General features: G+C 35.8%; 1 non-coding gene across 1 annotated transcript; it reads left to right on the top strand.

Moving 5' to 3' along the window:
• The first annotated feature begins 5452 nt into the window (after window positions 1-5452).
• Window positions 5453-5581, top strand: LOC117721097 (small nucleolar RNA SNORA17). The gene has a single exon (XR_004608372.1). It is a non-coding gene; the product is annotated as a small nucleolar RNA SNORA17 (small nucleolar RNA).
• The last annotated feature ends 1239 nt before the right edge of the window (window positions 5582-6820 follow it).

Below are 6820 nucleotides of genomic sequence, written 5' to 3'. Positions count from 1 at the left end.
AATCTGATGCACTAAATCTAATAGAACAGAAAGTAGGGAATAGCTTTAAACTCACAGAAGACAACTTCCTGAACAGAACACCAATGCCTCAGGCTCTAAAATCAACATTTGATAAATAGGAACACATGAAGCTGAAAGACTTCTCATTAGGACAAAAAGGCAGCCTACAGATTGAGCAAGGATCGTCACTAACCCTACTAATAGCCAAAATTTATAAAGAACTCAAGAAGTTAGGTACAAACAATCCAAATAACCCCATTTAAAAATGTGATACAGAGCTGAAGAATAGATACAGAAAATGTAGTTCATTTACACAATGGAACACTATTCAGCTGTTTAAAATCAAGACAGCATGAATTGTGTAGGCAAATGGATAAAACTTGAGAATATTATCCTGAGTGAGGTAACTCAGACTCAAAAGAACATGCATGGTACAAACTCACTTATAAATGGATATTAGCCATAAAATACAATACAGGATACCCATGATACACACCATAGACCAAAAGAAGCTAAACAGGAAAGAAGTTCCAATCAAAAATGCTTGAGTCTCACTTAAAAGTGGGAATAAAATACTTGTAGGAGTCAGATGGAGGAAGGGAACAGGATGGAAGAAGGAACGGGAAGATGAATCAGGGTTTCAGGATCAGGTGTGGTGAAAGTCAGGGGAGAGAGACAAATGGCTATGAAAATGAAGGGATCTGCTGCTGGCAAGGAGGGTAGAGTGGGGGCCGGGTGGTGAGGGTAGAGATGAAGGACTGGGGAACATCAAGGACATGCCAGAGACCTGGGATAGATGATGCTCCAAAGAATCAGTGGGGGTGATCTTAGCTGAGACTCACAGCCGTGAGGATATAGGACCTGAAAAGACCATCTCCTGTAGGTAGGCAGGAACCCCGGTGGAGCAATAGGGACACCAGCCCACACAGAAAATTTTTGACTCAAAATATATCCTGCTTACAAGATTACGGTGACAGAGAATGGAGCAGAGACTAAAGGAATGGCCAACCAATAGCCTGTCGAACAAAGAGACCCTTCCAATGGGCAAGCACCAATCTCTAACACTATTAATGATACTCCGTTATGCTTGCAGACAGGGGTCTAGCATAGCTATCTTCTGAGAGGCTCCACTCAGCAACTGACTCAGACAGATGCAAACACCCACAGCCAAACTATGCCTGGATCTTGGGGACTGTTTTGTAAGAATAAGAGGAAGGATTGCGAGCCCAGGAATTTCACAGGAAGACCAAGAGAGTCAACTAACCTGACCCATGGGGCCTCTCAGAGATTGAACCAACAAAAGAGCATATACTGGCTGGACTTAGGCCCCTGTGTATATGTAGCAGATGTGTAGCTTAATCTTCATGTGGTTCCTGAACAATAGGAGTAGGGGCTATCCCTAAATCTGTTGCCTGTTTGTGAACCCAGTTTCCCTAACTTAACTGTCTTGTCTGGCCTAAGTGGTAGAAGTGCCTAGCCCTGCGGAGACTTAATGTGCCAGAGTAAGGGGATACACAGAGAGAGCCTCCACTCTCTCAGAGAAGGTGTAGGGGGGATAGGAAGAGAGACTCTGGGGAGAGGGACCTGGAGGGGGACAGCAATTGGGATGTAAAGTGAATAAATAAAAACAAAAAAAATAAACAAAACATTATAGCTGTCGTTAATACTTATCAGTAGCACCTAAGATTTAGTGTTGTAATAAAGCAGCACAAATTTGCTTTGAAAGAGAAAAAAGTTAAGCAATTTACCTAAGCTCTTAAATTTTGAGAGTGGTGGCTCTTGTTACTATCATTTCTGTGTATGTATCCCTTTCTTACAGATATACACACACTTACAAATATCCTGACCAAACTCAGAGTATACTGGATTTAGATGTTCCTCTCCCCTTTCTAGAAACAGGAATGCTTCTATTCCAGGAAATTGGCATTTATAGAGAAATGTACCATAAAATCACAAGTTACAGGAAGTTATAAATTCAATTTCTAAATGTTTCAAGCATTCATAAAATAATAAAACATATTTCTGTACTTCTACCACCTGTGTTTAACTTTGAACAGCATTGCCATGTTTGCTTCTTTGGTGAGTCTCTCTCTCTCTCTCTCTCTCTCTCTCTCTCTCTCTCTCTCTCTCTCTCCCTCTCTCTCTCTCTTCTTAAAAGTGAAAATATTTGGCACCTAAAATGATATCTCCCCAAGATATCAGGGCTAATAAATGTAATATATTGATTTATGGCAGCAAAATAGTTACTCATTGAAATGTGTTAATTCCATTTGGTGACAGATTCGAATCATGTAAAAGAATGTCATATATTCCTCGTGACTTGAGAGAGGAGACAAGACAGCAATGAGCATCATAGTTCAAAACATAACTTAGAATCCATACTATAGTAGGAGAATTCTCATTATATAAAATAGAAGCTGATATTTATATGGTATTATTCACAATCTATTCTACCATGTTTTTTATACTTTTGTACTTATCAATTTTCCTGGTAATCTTAATATGCTAAAATTAATAATATATTAGCATTGACAAATTGATTAAGATTGTAAAATGTATTGGTTCAATTCATAAATATCTCAGAGATTAATAACCACAAAATAGTTTATTCCCAACAAAATATTGATATCCAAGGGGAAAAAATTAATGTTATAGTTAACCTCCAACCTTTCTCAAAATAATCAATACCTTAAAACAGTGGCATAATTTTTATGCATAGAATACTTTTACCGTAATTGCGTGTGTGTGTGTGTGTGTGTGTGTGTGTGTGTGTGTGTTTGTGTGTGTTTCTTTGGGAGGGCACCAAGAAGACAGGGTTTCTCTGCATAGCCCTGACTGTCCTGGAACTCACTTTGTAGACCAGTCTGGCCTAGAACTCACAGAAATCTGCCTGGCTTTGCCTGCCAAATCCTGGGACTAAAGGCATTTATCATCATGCCTGGCTGTGTGTGTAGCTCTTAATGTTATAATTCTTTAAAACTATTTTTACAAATATAATCATTTCACAGGAACACCTTTATTTCCAACTCAATACTTTAAGATTTATCTATCTTGATACTTGAGCTAATACATTTACTATGCATTATACTTCAATTTCACTCCTTTTACAGATTTTTAAAAATCTGTTTAATAGAGTTTAAGTAGATTGCAAATTACAGTTGGGCCACTTTATCTCTGGGGACATTAGTACTTTTTTGTGGAAGTATACTCTTTAATGACAACAAGATTGATCTTACCCTGTATTTTAAGTCATTTTATGGATCTACCAGACTTGATTCTAGACACAGACATTTTTTTCCTGTCCCTGTGTTTCATTAATAACAGCTGCTTCTACTTAAATAATAAATGCGAAATTTCTTTTGGTGTGAGTCCAAGTTCAGACACTACTTTTTCAATTTGTGATAGTCTCGGGAGAGTTGGAAAATGAAGTCATGAAAATCAACTGCAGAGTTCTCAAATAAAAGTGTGTAGCTACCAGAGAAAGATTGAAAGGGAAAACATAAGATTAAGAGAGAAATGTGTATAAAAAAATGATCTGGACATGCCTTCTGATTTGGGGTCACCATTCAAGGTTTGCCTTTTTCTTCAGGTCTTTACACCTCACCTACAAACAGGGCATCATTTTAGCTTGATGTAAGTTCTTTTCTTTACTCAACTGCCTAAAAATTCTATTAAATTTTTCAATTTCCTCTCTCCTCCTTGCTCTTTCTAAACCCTCTGGAACACGCTCTTTGTATTTCAGATTTGTAGAGAAAAGGTGGCCCAAGTGACAATTGGCTTTACTTTCCAGTAATTTTTCTTTAAAACATTTCTCTTTCTTTTTTTAAAAAAAATAAAATTAGCATCATTCTGCCTAGAATTTAAATTCCAACTTGGTAAAAGGCAGTATAATAGAGTTGAGTATGAGAACTCCATCTAGGTACTATTGTCTTTTCCTGGAAACTGTACTGTCACTGACTAGATATAAATGGTCCATGAGCAGAAAATCCACATCTTTTTAATTATTGATTGTTGTTCAGTTTTTATTTCCATTGTAAGATGAAAACTAATTCTGATAAGCTTATTGAAGATGTTTCAGCCTTCCAGAATCTAGTATACTTTGAATCAAAAGCTGAGAAATGTATGTACATGTAAAATTCTAAAATATTTTCTTTTGTCAGGTCAGTGTCTCTTACCTTTGAATATTTCTTAGTTTCCTGGATTAGTTTTCAAATAAGAACAGTGTCTGACATTTAATACCATCAGGAGATGCAAGTAGAAAAAGATATTCTTATATATGTGTGTGTAAAATTGTGTGTGTGTGTGTGTGTGTAAATTGATTTTCCTCAAAGTTGAGAGACTTGAAGGTCACAGAGGAAGTGGGGAATTAGAGATGAAGCCACGGGCTAATGAAAACTGATAAACAATGTGAGGATTTTTTTTCCAGAAATTTTCTGCCATTTGTTGTACCATCTGTAATAGTCTGCTAAAGCTGCCATGACAAAGAGACACACAGACTGTGTGGCTTACAGAAAGAAATTCATTTTCCCCAAATTCTAGAAGCTAAAGTCCATGATAAGAGTTTTAAGTGGGTTGATTTCTTGGAGGCTGTCTCACATGTGTCTGTGCCTGACTTTCCCTCTCTTGTGTATTTGTGTACAAATCCCTACTTTTTATAAAGACACCAGTCAAACTGGGTTTGGCATAATGCTAATGACCTCATATTAACTTAAATACTATAAATATTCCATCTCTAAATGCAGCCATATCTTGCAGGCATATAAGGTTAAGTTTTGTCAACATGAAAATTTGGGGTTGAGGGACACAATTTACCATATAGCACCATGACTGCTAATTTTTAGAAGTAAAATAATACCTTTAATGCTATAATCTCAGCATAAAAAATTCTGTAATTGCTCCTTTTCTTTATAGGATTTATCTGATAAACATATTTATTTCATAATTTTTATTATATCCTGGTTTATAAAAGGATATTATATGAATATCATATTATTTCACATCTTCCAGTTGTATCCACATCTAACAATTTTGCTTTTTTGATAAATGAAATTGACATAATTAAATAGAATTTATTTAAATATATACATATAAATATACATATATACATGTATGTGTATATATATATGTATCACAGCTCTTATCTACAGGATTGACTCCAATAATCCTGTGATATCAAAGTCTGTGGTTAAGTTCCTTATAAAAATAACTAATATTTTATATAACTATGTAGCCCCTTGTATATTTTGTGTCATCTCTAAATCATTATAATAAATAATAATACACAAATGCTATGTAAGTATTTATCATTCTATACTACTTAGGGAATAAATGACAAAAGAATCATTCTGTACATATTCAGGAGAGATTGGGCATTTTCTGGATAATTTTGATCTGTGGTATGTTGGAGTGAAAAACTATGAATAGACAGGACTGAAGATAGAAAGAGACAGAGCCTGCCCCAGAGGCATTGCAGGTTTGAGTACTGTGTCACATGTGTCAGTAGGTGGCAGAGAGGAGAAAGTCTATGTCAACACTCAGTGCTCTGACCTATGAACATCTCAATGATTAGTAACCTAATATTTTCTGAAAAACAAAAAACAAGCCTGATATGATCACTAGCCCAGTATCACATAGGCCTGTGAGGGGTGAGAGTTGGGGAGGGGGCAGATCTTGTTAGAGATGACCCCTGCCTGGCTATCCACTCTCCCTATCTATTCAATATAATACTTGAAGTTCTAGCTAGAGCAATAAGACAGCTAAAGGACGTCAAGGGGATATAAATTGTAAAAGGAAGAGGTCAAAGTATCACTATTTGTGGATGGATGAATAAATAGTATACATAAGCAAGCCCAAAATTTTACCAGAGAACTTCTACTGCTGTTAAATACATTCAGCAAAGTGGCTGGATACAAAACTAACTCCAAAAATTCAGTGTCCTTCTTTATACAAATGATAAATGGGATGAGAAAAAAATCAGGGAAACAACACCCTTCACAATAGCCACAAATAATATAAAATATCTTTGTGTAACTCTAACCAAACAAGTAAAATATCGATATGACAAAAACTTCAAGTCACTGAAGAAAGAAATTAAAGAAACAATCAGAAGATGGAAAGCTCATGGACTGGTAGGATGATCATAATACAACTGATCATTTTACCAAAAGCAATCTATAAATTTAAGACAATTCCCATCAAAATTACAACACATGTCTTTACAGACCTTGAAAGAACAATTCTCAACTTCATATGGTAAAAACAACAACCCAGAATACCTAAAGCAATCCTGTACAATAAAAGAACTTCTTGAGGTATCACCACGTCTGATTTCAATCTGTACTACAGAGAAATAGAGATAAAACTGCAAGGTATTGGGATAGAAACAGAAAGGCAGATAAACAGAGTCAAATCGAACACCTAGAAATAAAGCGTCACATTTACAGACACTTGATTTTTCACAAAGAAGCCAAAGCCTTACAATGGAAAAAGGAGAACATCCTCCAAAAAATGGCGCTTGTCTAACTGTGTATCGGCATATAAAAGCATTCAAATAGATCTACACACTCACGTCCAAATAAATCAAAGACATCAACAAAAAAACTAGATACACTAAATCTAATAGAAGATAAAGTGGGAAGTACAGGAGAAATTTTTCTGAACAGAATACTAATGGCTCAGGTTCTAAGACAAATAATTGATAAATAGGACCTCATGAAACTGAAAAGCATCTGCAAAGAGCACTTTCAATAGGACAAAACCACAGTCTACAGACTGGGAAAACATCTGCACTACCTGTACATCCAACACAGGGTTAATATCT

Source organism: Arvicanthis niloticus, chromosome 15 (genome assembly GCF_011762505.2).
Source record: "Arvicanthis niloticus isolate mArvNil1 chromosome 15, mArvNil1.pat.X, whole genome shotgun sequence".
Classification (NCBI taxonomy): domain Eukaryota; kingdom Metazoa; phylum Chordata; class Mammalia; order Rodentia; family Muridae; genus Arvicanthis; species Arvicanthis niloticus.
The sequence above is the reverse complement of the archived record's forward strand: the minus strand, read 5'-3'. Positions and strand labels throughout refer to the sequence as shown.